Source organism: Nicotiana tabacum, chromosome 11, assembly GCF_000715075.1.
Source record: "Nicotiana tabacum cultivar K326 chromosome 11, ASM71507v2, whole genome shotgun sequence".
NCBI classification, from domain to species: Eukaryota; Viridiplantae; Streptophyta; class Magnoliopsida; order Solanales; family Solanaceae; genus Nicotiana; species Nicotiana tabacum.
Window position 1 is genome coordinate 162,437,283 of NC_134090.1, and position 12,812 is coordinate 162,450,094.

At 34.7% G+C, this 12,812-nt stretch overlaps 1 long non-coding RNA gene across 1 annotated transcript; it reads right to left on the reverse strand.

The window, feature by feature from the left end:
- Nucleotides 1-5,838: 5,838 nt before the first annotated feature.
- LOC142166419 (uncharacterized) lies at nt 5,839-9,909 on the reverse strand. The gene is made up of 2 exons (XR_012696850.1): nt 8,813-9,909; nt 5,839-6,188 (listed from the first exon to the last, which is right to left on the reverse strand). It is a non-coding gene; the product is annotated as an uncharacterized LOC142166419 (long non-coding RNA).
- Nucleotides 9,910-12,812: the final 2,903 nt, after the last annotated feature.

Here is a 12,812-nt window from a genome sequence, read left to right on the forward strand (position 1 = left end):
CCCAAAATATTACTACTAAATCGATTATAAGAATTTAATAAAATATTTTTCAACATTTAAATTTCTCACACTAAATAAACTCTTAATATAATCAATATAAAATGCGAAAACGAGCCCCAAACATCGTTGTGTTACTAAGTCATGAGCGTCTAAAACTATGAACTAAGATATATAACTGTCTAAAAGAAGAAACGACAAAAAGAGTAACAAGGTCCTACGGATGCTAGCAACTACCTTGCAATCTCTAAAGGTAGTCGGCCTGAACTCAACGATCATCGCGCTCTAACTCACCTGGATCTGCACATAAAGTGCAGGGTGTAGTATGAGTACAACCGACTCAGTAATAACAGAAATAACTAAGGAACTGAGTAGTAGTGACGAGCTAAGTAAAACAATCCCATTTGAGGGTATAAACTAGAGAATTTGATGTCTTGTGACTATTCGGAGGTGATACCCACGCTAGGTGGCGGGTGTGTGGGTGTATATATCGGGGGATTGACACTTGGTCCGTCCCATGAGGTTGTGAGGCCTAATAATCATTATCTGTGCTTATGCATTTACTTGTTGGTGAACTTGTCTGCCTTCACATTAGAGATCATGTTTAGGCTTCATTCATGCTCACATTATTTGTACTCAGTCATAGAAATTATTGTACATATTTACCTCAATCGCTATTATTTCCTAATATGTTGTGATACTTGATGTGGGATGTGTTCTCTTATTTGTTGATGATGGTGAGGCTAGTGAGGTACATGATTGAGTGAGGCCAAGGGCCTGGTTGTGAGGATATTAATACCATAGCGCGTGAGTTGTCCGCGTAGCACGTGAGTTGACCGTGCAGATCCAGGTATTGATATGATGGCACGTGAGTTGTTCATGCTTAGCACGTGAGCTGACCGTGTGATCCGAGTATTGATATTATAGCACGTGAGCTATCCGTGCTTAGCGCTTGGGCTTTGGGAGCCCCTCCGGAGTCTGTACACACCCCTAGTGAGCGCAGAGTGTTGAGTGTATTGAGCGCTGAGTGCGAGTGATGAGTGATTAAGTGACATTGCTGTGAGGTTGCATTTACTTTTGCTCTTGCTGCATTTATCTGTTAAATTTCTTGTTGGCATTTACTGAGTTATGGAATTTACCTGTTTATTTCTATTTATTTTTAAATTGTGAATATAAATAATGGGACTGTTTTACTTAGCTCATCACTACTACTCAGTTCCTTAGTTATTTCTGTTACTACTGAGTGGGTTGTACTCATAGTACACTCTGCACTTTATGTGCAGATCCAGGTGAGTTAGAGCGCGATGATCGTTAAGTTTAGGCCAGCTATCTTTGGAGACTGCAACGTGGCTGCTAGCATCCGCAGGACCTTGTTACTCCTTTTGTCGTTTCTTCTTTTAGACAGTTATATATCTTAGTTCATAGTTTTAGACGCTCATGACTTCGTGACACCCCGATGTTTGGGGCTCATTTCCGTATTTTATATTGATTATATTCAGAGTTGATTTAGTGTGAGAAATTTAAATGTTAAAAAATATTTTATTAAATTCTTATAATCGATTTAGTAATATTTTGGGAAATAGGCTTGCCTTGTAATACGATAGGCGCCATCACATTATTTTTGCTGAGGCTAGCGGGTTCCGGTGACCTCTCTCATTTATATGTAGGTCCGGCTTTGGCTCCGCTTATGTTCCTACTCCCACAAAGATATACTTTATTTTTTGATTTCTCAATCCATATCCGATATTCGTATTGGACCCCGATTATATCCGAATTCGCATTGCGTAGGGTCTGGTTCGGGGAAGCGCTCTCTACCCAAAATATACTATAAGTGTAGATTATAACAAAGTGAGAATATATTGGAGATTGAAATTCTCCGATGATTCTGGCCCATCTGTTAGACTCTCTTTTTTTTCTAGTGCTTCTTATTCTTTTCTATTTATTTTGTTTTCGCACCAAAAACAAATTTCAGTAGGACATCCCAACATTTACGGTCTTAGCAGCTGTTTCCCTCAATCTAGTCCTGTTTATTTTTAGCTTTATGTTTTGTCCCCACCTGTCTCTTGTTCTTTGTTCCACAATGAAACCTAAACCACCCTACGTTCCTATACAAAGAAGCGTTATCCAATTCCAAGGCCGCTCAGTGTACCATCCCACGTTCATAATATTCGGGAGAAATTTAAAAATAACCAGATTTATAAGTGGTCATTTAAAATAGTCACAGCTTTAAAAGTAATCGAAATTTAGCCACTTTCATGTAAAGATAAATCTGAATGAAAACACTGTTCAAAATCCGGAAAAATACTCCAGTATAATATACTGAAACTCCAGCATAAATATACTGGAACCCTAGTATATTATACTGAAACTCCAGTATAATATACCGGTCCAGCATAATATACGGGAGATTGGAGCATCGGTATATTATGTTGGAACTATCCGCGTGTTGGAGTTCTAGCATAATTTGCTGGAAGTTCATACATAGGTGCACTGATCTCCAGTATATTATGCTGGAACTTACCGTGTTGCAGCAAAATAGTGGTTATGTTTCAATGACTTTGCAAACGCTGACTATTTTTGAATGACCAGTCCGAAAACTGGCTAGCCCGTACTATTTTTACTAAATATTGGTATGGCTTGAGCCCGTGACTTATAGATCACATAAAGATAACTTTATTGTTGTTCCAAAATTCCTCTGGCTTCCCTAAGAAATTCACTACTTAATATGCATAAATAATATATATTTTAAAATAAATGTAAATATAGTACCCTTTGAAAACAACGCAACGGATGCGTTATTTTGAGCCAAATAAAGTCTTAGAAATCTGTGGCGAAGCCAAAAAGTATGAACAAGAAAATTTAAAAAATGCTAGAATTTCACATTGGATTTGAATTTGTGACCTAATTAACTCTTGGGCCCTTTTGACACTATATTAAAATATTCCCTTATCTCAAGGAATTCAACAATTTACATATAAATAAAAATAATTATTTTTTACTTTACTTGTAAATCAATTAATTGGATCCTTTTATTTGCAACATGTTATGTTATCAGTGTCTAGCTAATGTTTTCATTTTCATTAAGGTAAGTGAGATCAAAGAAACAAGAAAATAAATATAGTTGTGCTCGTAAAAAGCAAAACTTGTACTGAAAAAAATAACTACTAGTAACTTTTCTATAAAGTGAAAAAGGAAAAAGAAAAAGAGGAGTGTTGCTCGCATTGAGTCATTTCTTTCTGGTGACATCCGCTCTTTCTTTCTATCCTTGCTTTTAATCCCTTTTTTGCTTGGAGGAATATCTTTGATATGTGTCGCATTTCGTATAACGGCAAAGGACTAAATATACTTTCAAATATTGTTTACATGTACTCTTCGTTATACTATTGTTCTATCTATACTTCTACCGTCATACTTTGGAACGAAAATACCCCTATTGTCATACTTTAAAACAAAAATACCCCTATTTTGGATGGAGTGCCACGTGGCAACACCAGATTAAAACGACCCATTTCTTTTTTATCCGATCCGTTTTTAAAAAAACCCACAACCCGACCCCTATTTTCATTTTTTCCATTTTTTTTTAAAATTTCAGTTTTTAAAAAACGAAAATATTTCGTTAAAAAAACAAAACAAAAAAAAAATCTATTTTTACAAATTTGTTTTTCTAGTTTTTACAAAACAAAATTTTTTTAAAAAACTAAAAAAATGAAAAAAAATATTTTTCAAAAACGAAAATATTTTGTTGAAAATAATGTTTTCAGTTTTAAAAAAAAACGAAAATATTTTGTTATAAACTGAATTTTTTTTTGTAAAGGGTTTTAGCTTCTTTGGGTTCTATAAATAAAGGATTTTTTTATAAGGTATATGAAATTTTATTTAACATATGAAACGAAAAAGAAGGAAGAGAGTGCTGGGGGTGTATGTGTGTGGGGGGTGGGGGGGGGGGTAATTTTGGGTAATATAACAGAATTAATGTGTATAAATATGGGGATAAAAAGAGATAAAACAGAAAAAAATATTTTCATTTTTTAAAAACTGAAAACATTATTTTCAACAAAATATTTTTGTTTTTGAAAAATAGTTTTTTTTTCATTTTTCAGTTTTTAAAAAGAATTTTGTTTTGTAAAACCTGGAAAAACAAATTTGTAAAAACAGAATTTTTTTTGTTTTTTAACAAAATATTTTCGTTTTTTAAAAACTGAAATTAAAAAAAAAAAAAAAACTGGAAAAAAATGAAAATAGGGGTCGGGTTGTGGGTTTCTTTTTAAAAACGGATCGGGTAAAAAAAAAAAAATGGGTCATTTTAATCTGGTGTTTTCACGTGGCACTCCATCCAAAATAGGGGTATTTTTGTTTCAAAGTATGACAATAGGGGTATTTTTGTTCCAAAGTATGACGGTAGGGGTATGGATATCTCAATAGTATAACGAAGGGTACAGGTAAACAATATTTGAAAGTAGATGGGTATATTTAGCCCTTTTCCGTTCGTATAATGAAATATATATATTGACAGTAAGAATTCTTGCAGTATCGTATAGTTTAATTTGTTGTAGCAAATTTATTACCGGTTTTACTGGATAACCTATTAATAATTATTATAAAGATTTATCTATAACTAGTCTTAGTGTACGCGCTTTGCGCGTGTACCCTATCTCACTAAAAAATATTTATTTAAATTTTTCTTTGAGTTATAAATTAAAAATAAAAATTCCTGAAAATGATGAATATTGATTGTGTATAGTTGATTATATTTTTATTCAATACGAATCCTTTTTCAAATAGTAAAAATCAATTAGGTAAAAAATTATCCATGCATTACATGTTCCAAAAAGAATGAAAATTCTTTGTAGATCTCAATAAATAATTAAACATATAAATGATAAATGAATTTATCATTCGTTTGATCAATAACTGAAAAAAGAATACTGGCATTTCGTTTGGAATAAAGTTTCGTCTAAAATTGAATATGTATATTAAATCTTAGATAAAACATCATAAACAAATTATATATTTTGCGATAAAAATTTTATGCCTACTCTTTTTTACTTGTCTTCTTGACAAGTAACGTTTTGCCTTAAAAAAAATTCATTTTTACTACGACTAATTATACATACTTATGTTATATACTTCGATTAGGAAATGAATTTATGTAATGTAAATCTTAAGTGATTTTAAAGTCCTAAATATTAGGACTCCATAAATATTTCAACGAAGAAAAGATATCAAAGTTTTAATTGATTTTAAAGTCCTTAATATTAGGAAAGTAATTTAAATTACAATTATGTTCAATGTGAAATCTTTTTTTAGAGGGTAAAAAAGGTGAACAATATTTCACTAAGGGCCTTCGTGATTTTTAATATAATATAGATAAATTACCTTATAAACAAATTAATCGCATATCTATAATTACGTACCTTATAATACCTAAACTCCATAACATAATAAACCACCCTACCCTCCCTCCTCCCATGTATTGTTAGGTTAGAACGTCTTAACATGGCGTGATATTGTCCGCTTTAGGTCAGATCGCACGTTTTTTTAAAAGACCTCACACCATTAAGAGATCCTTACACTTTATATGTAGGCTCACAATCTTTTTTCAGCTACCAATGTGGGACTTTATGCGCACAAGCAAAAATCTCCCCGCAACTAGCTTCTTCTAGTGTGCACGCTGACCCGCACCATTACTTTTGCCATCTTCATACTCGTTCCACTAAACCTGGCCTCTGATACCAATTGTTGGGATAAAACATCCCAATGACATCGTTAACATGGTGCAATATTATTCACTTTGGGCCAAGCCCGCACGATTTTTCGAAAAGGCTGTAGAAAGAATAGATGTAGGGTCCAGTAGTTAAGTTGATACATTGTAATTAATATTGTTAATTCAGTTATTAGTTAGTTAGTTGATTGATTGTCATAAATAGTGAAAGTAGTTAGACGTGTACAATACTCTTTCAATATACAGTTGGCATTTTCAATACATAAAAATGGAACTTCTTCTCCACCGACTTTTCTCTCTCTTTTGCAATGATTGAGCTCTTCAACATGGTATCAGAGCTCCCAGGCGAGATCGATTAGCTCAGCAACATCGGAAGGGAAATTTCACTAACTGCAACTCGCTCGTTGATCCTTTCCCAGCTATTTAAGTCAGTTTTGGCAAAATTCCTACAATTAGGGCTTGCTTTCATCTGCGTCAATTTCCAATGCAATTCATCCAAAAATTCAGAAGATGTGTGTGTGTTTTACCTCTAATCTACTCAATTCTTGTCGTGTGAATCAATCAAATGCAATGGCGAATGATGAATAAATTTCTACTTCCTCAGCTCCTCAAATTCCGACTGCAACTCAGATGTTGAACACTCAACATCCAAATTTGGTGCATCACAATCATCCTTTGTATATTCATCCCTCAGATACATAAGGTTTTGTTCTCATTTCAATTCAACTTCAAGGTTCTGAAAATTACTCGATTTGGACTCGGTCGATGAAGATTGATTTGCATGGTGAAAATGAACTAGGCTTTGTTCTAGGAACTTATAGAAAAGAAATGTATGATCCTAGTTTACATGAACTCTAGGACAAATGCAATACTATTGTCTTAGCTTGGATAAAGAACACTGTGTCACAATGTCTTTTTTAGCACTGCAATTTATGATTCTGATGCACATAAGGTCTAGGAAGACCTCAAAGAGAAGTTTGATAAAGTAAATGCCTCCAGAGCTTGCTACTTGCACAAGGAAATTGCTGCCCTTACTCAAGTTATATCATATGTGTCTGTGTATTTTTAAAACTTAGGGAACTATGGGATGAGCATGAGACACTTACCCCCCCCCCCCCTTCATGTGGATTCCCAGAGTAGAACATACTAACCACTATCAGTTATAAAAGTTATATAAGTTTTTAACTGGTCTTAATGAGTCCTATGAAAATGTAAAAGATCAAATTCTTATGACACGACCATTACCAAATATAAATTAGGACTATGCTATAATAGTGAATATAGAGAGTCAAAGGAATAATGACAATTGTGGGATCAACACTAATATTGGCATTGATGGCAATGATGCTACTGCTCTGTTAAGTAGTAGAGGGAATAACAATGGTGGTAACACTAGTACTGGTAAAAATTTACCCACCCTTTTTTTCATTCCAAACCTTACTAAAACTCCCTTAAATAAATAAAAAGATTGTAGTAAAGCTGAAAAGGATTTTCAATTTTTGAAAGTGACAAAGATTGTATTCAAAAGAAAAACTCAGAGTCGCCACCTGCCATTTGATTTCAGTGTGTCAGGCCACCAATTTTTTAGAAAATATTTTTCCTTGAAAACACTTGGACTCAAAGCTAAGTCTGCACCAGAGGTTTGGGTAAGGGGGTTCATTTGACTCGGGGAGAAGGTGTTAGGCACTCCCCAAGTCCCGTAACTAGTACGGTTGCGTATCCAATATAGTTGGCTTTTAGAATATTCTAGTTAAGGTAAAATCACAGAAAAGCAGAATAAACATACACAAGGTTTGAGGTCGTCCCCGCCTAATAAAAGAAAATAAAAAGGAAAGGAAAAGAAAAATTCTAGGCTAACCTATATTACGACTTCTCCACCATGCTCGTCAAGGCCTCCAGAATATTTACATAGTTCTTCGGGGCATACCCCGGATAATAATATATACAAACCCCTCGGGGCATTCCCCGGATAAATTCAACTAGGGGAACAACCTCTTGCCTCGAAATTAAAAGCAAATAAATAGAAAAATCCAAATATTGCCTACTCGAATGTTGTCGGCCTAAGCATGCTCCTAGCGAGTGATAAAGCAATAAACAAGAGTAATAAGATATTTAAGGTCCAATTCCTCCCCCATGTTCAATTTCGCATTCCACGGGCATGACAGACAAATATTTAAGGAAGATAGAAACTAATGAAAAACTAAAAGAGTAACGACAAATAGGCGAAGAACAATGGGTTAGAGTCGTGAGTCTTGGAAGGCACACTAAACACACCACTGATAATAATATCATATCTAAAGCAGTCAAATGATGTCAACCTATGAAATACTACAAACTTGATCCTTAAAGTGGTAATATAGCTAAAGAGAGGGAATTGACCTAAAGAAACTAATTTAGAAAACTAATTAAGAAAGAAAGGCGCAAAAGGGGGGAAATTAACGACATAATTCTCAAAATTTCCATATCCTTACCATCTCTATTCTCAAACTAACACCATTCCATTTCACTCTCCTATGCGCTAAACTTGTGATATTCAGCAGAGAATGAACAAAACTTCTAAATGTTTACTAAACTCAAACAAAGCCAACTAACACGACACCAAGTCCGAACAAAACTTTAAGTAGATTGCCAAATTTCTTTTAACAAATGTAATATGGAACCAGTGGAGAATCTAAAAGATCTAAAGATATATTATCTAGACACTATGTAGATAAACCCTTTTAAAAAGAAAAACTACAAAAACAAGTGTCGATTTATGTAAAATCAGACCCACTGTACAAACTTTATATTTCCATTTTTTGAGTCATTCAATAGCATAAGAGCAGGCATACTACTAAGCTTCGTATAGAATTTCAACAATATTGCTAAAGGAAAAGTACGTGAACAATCACAAAGTCAAAGATGCAAGCACCTTAAACACATCTGAACGAAAGTGTCGCCGGAAGATAAGACTCAAACACACACTCAACACAACGCAAACTAAATCAAAGAGAAATTAAACAAGGTTTCAGAAATTACTAATAGCTTAAGCCAAGCAACAATTATTTTGTTCCACATATATTCAAGTAGAGAAGAGAAAAGTTTAAAATGAACCTGAAAATGCAGCTCCAATTAACAAAAATTTTGCAGTTACAACCTTGGATCGAGCGAATCCGGAACAGAGAAACTCAGCAGAATCTTCGAACAGAAACCACGAGCCACAACCCAAAACATAGCGGCGACTCCAAAAATTCGAACACCACCAGAGTTCAATCAAACTCCATGCTTAAATCAGAAACTGGCATTCAAGAGAAAAAATGGACTATATTTTTTTTTGTGTTGTTCTTTTTTTTGATTTTTCTGACTTGTAAAAATATGAACAAGAACCAGAAAGAGCTAACTTTTTTTTTTGAAAATATTTTCTGATTATCAACACGAAACAGAACCCTTTTTTTATCTATGAACAAACTGAAAATTAGATGAAGAGGAGGACTCAAAATCAAAACCCCAAAACCCTATCTTTTCTCTCAAGAAATCCCCCCTCCCAAATCTGAAAACGAACCCCTTATATATCGAACCCAGAAACCTCCAGCCTTTCTCTCCAAGGAACCGAAAAATCTCTCAACCAAGTAAGCGCGTGGTTGAATGGAAGGCTAGGATCGATTTAGATCAATCCCACGCTTCCCATTCGTCCCGTCACATACTCAAAGAGATTCTCAGTCGCGCGTGCAAAAAACGAGTGAGAAGAAAGAAATTAGTTTGAGAATATTCTTCACGTGGTTTGGATGAAGTGGAGAAGAGAGAGAGAGGTTGGGGGGACCAGCAAACTCAGCGAGTCGATTCTCCCGATTTTTGGGTGTGATTCGGGCGAGTTGGATATGGTTGTGCGGCGACAGCTTCATGGAGGAGTAGGGTGGGTCGGTGGGTATCTTAGATTTAGGGTTTGTAAAATGTTAGGTTTTACATAGGGGTGGGGATTAATCTCGTCCATAGGATTAAAAGGGATGAATGGCTGAGATTAAAAATTAAAACGGGGTGGGTTCTGGGTCGATCCGGCGGGTCAAAGGGTTGGGTTAAGGAAGGGAATGGACTGCCCGATTTTGGGCTTCTACTTGTCCAAATTGGGCCTCTAAATTTGGATTCCTTCAATTTTTAAAAGGTCCATTAAAGGACAAACTCAATTTCTTAAATTAAAACTAAACTAATTTCAATTAAATAAACTATGTGATAATATGAAACTATATATATTTTTTAATATATCATATTTTATATAAATTAAAAGTAAAAGTGAAAATCATAGTAAAAACAAAATATATGGCTATAAAAATCTTAATAACCTAAACTACATAGAAATAAGGTAAACATGAAACTATATATAAATATTTATTAATTTAATTTTTTTTTGTATTTTTCAAGGATTATACTAAAATAAAAAATATAAAAACCATGGCAAACTTAGCATAATACTACTATAAAAATACTAATGAACTTAAATAAATAAAAATAAAAACAAACATATCTAATAAGATAAATTGAAACTTTCCTTTTTTTCTTTTTTTTCTTTTTTTAAATTTGATTTGAAATTAAAAATAAAATAGGCTAAAATTACATAATAACTCAAGTAGATATTTTAAAACATAAAAAATACTAAAACTAACTTTAAAACTGTGCGGGTCAAAAATTACATGTCTACAGCTGCCCCCTTTTGACGGGAAACACAAAGTGTTTTCGGACAAAGAACAACAAGACATGTTTTTTGACTCGATCCTTATTTAGAGAGACAAAACTAAAGAAAAGAGAATGTGACCGAGCCCTGGTATCTAAGCTGCCTACATATCCTTAGCTATAAAGGAATCAGGCCACGTGTAGTTCGAAATGAGAAGAGCGATGGAATATACCGAGGTGGAGAGCCGAGTGAAGTGTCGTCGTGGTTCCTGCCATTACATCAAAAATAAAAGGGAAAAATTACAGCAAAAGTAAAAGAAAAATACAAGATCCTATCTACTTCTTGTCTCGAATCTTCCGTGAATCTCTACTTGATCTTCAATATGAAACTGAAAAATGGACCCTGTTCTTCAGGCGGGCTCCTGATGCTTATTAAATTTGCGAATTGAAGTAACTATGAAAATGGATTCCCCCGTTCTCCAGGTGGGCGCCTGATTACCAACAACTTGAATTGTATTCCCTCGTTATCCAGGTGGGTGCCTGATTACCAACAACTTGAACTGTACTCCCTCATTATCCAGGTGGGTGCCTGATTACCAAAACTTGAATTGTATTCCCTCGTTATCCAGGTGGGCGGCTGCCATTAAAACTTGAAACTTGAGATGATTTCCCTCATTCTCCAGGTGGGCGCATGTTCGTGACTTGAAAATCACAATAATTCTGAAATGGATTCTCTCGTTCTCTAGGTGGGCACCTGATCACCAACAACTTGAATTGTATTCCCTCGTTATCCAGGTGGGTGCCTGATTACCAACAACTTGAACTGTATTCTCTCGTTATCCAGGTGGGTTCCTGATTACCAACAACTTGAATTGTATTCCCTCATTATCCAGGTGGGCGCCTGATTACCAACAACTTGAATTGTATTCCCTCGTTATCCAGGTGGGTGCCTGATTACCAACAACTTGAATTGTATTCTCTCGTTATCCAGGTGGGTGCCTGATTATCAAAACTTGAAGTGTATTCCCTCGTTATCCAGGTGGGCGCCTTATTACCAAAAACTTGAATTGTATTCCCTCGTTATCCAGGTGGGCACCTCATTGCTAAAACTTAAAACTGTATTCCCTCGTTATCCAGGTGGGCGCCTGATTGCTAAAAGTTGAAATTGTATTCCCTCGTTATCCAGGTGGGCGTCTGATTGCTAAAACTTAAAATTGTATTCCCTCGTTATCTAGGTGGGCGCCTGATTGCTAAAACTTGAAACGTATTCCCTCGTTATCCAGGTGGGCGCCTGATTACCAAAACTTGAATCTGTATTCCCTCGTTATCCAGTGGGTGCCTGATATTGCAACAAAACAGACAAAACAAAAGAAATTTTTCTGCCCCAGTTTGGGATCTGGGCATATTTGTGAGTGTTAATTGGATCATGTTACCTACAGAGCTCTAAGAATTTAAAAGCTAAATCTCATTATCTAGGAGGGCCCTGAAAATTTCAAATTAAATCTCATCTTAAGAGTGATAACTTTAAAGCTAAATTATATTTTCTAAAGGGAGAACTTACGCTAAAATTAAAACTAAATCCCATTATCAAGGAGGGTCCAGAAAACTTTAAATTAAATCCCATTATCTAGAAGGATCCTGAAAATTTAAAAATTAAATCCCATTATCCAGAGGGGTCCTGAAAATTTTAAATTAAATCTCATTATCCAGGAAGGTTCTGAGAACTTTTAAAATTAAATCTCATTATCTAGGAGGGTCCTGCAAACTTGAAAATTAAATTTCATTATATAGGAGAGTCCAGAAAACTTAAAATTAACTTCCACTATCCAGGAGGGTCCTGCAAACTCGAAAATTAAATCCCATTATCCATGAGGGTCCTGAAAACTCAAAAATTAAATCCCATTATCCAGGAGGGTCCTGAAAACTTTTAAATTTAAATCTCATTATCCAGGAGGGTCCTGAGAACTTTTAAAATTAAATCCTATTATCAAGGAGGGTCCTAAAAACTTAAAATTAAATCCCATTATCTAGGAGGGTCCTGAAAACTTTTAAAATTAAATCCCATTATCCAGGAGGGTCCTGAAAACTTTTAAAATTAAATCTCATTATCCAGGAGGGTCCTGCAAACTTGAAAATTAAATCTCATTATCTAGGAAGGTCCTGAAAACTTAAAATTAAATTACTTTATCCAGGAGGGTCCTGCAAACTTGAAAATTAAATTCCATTATCTAGGAGGGTCCTGCAAACTCGAAAATTAAATCACATTATCCAGGAGAGTCCTGAAAACTTAAAATTAAATCTCATTATCCAGGAGGATCCTGAAAACTTTTAAATTAAAATCTCATTATCCAGGAGGGTCCTGAGAACTTTTAAAATTAAATCTCATTATCCAGGTGGGTCCTGAAAACTTAAAATTAAATCCCATTATCCAGGAGGGTCCTGAAAATTT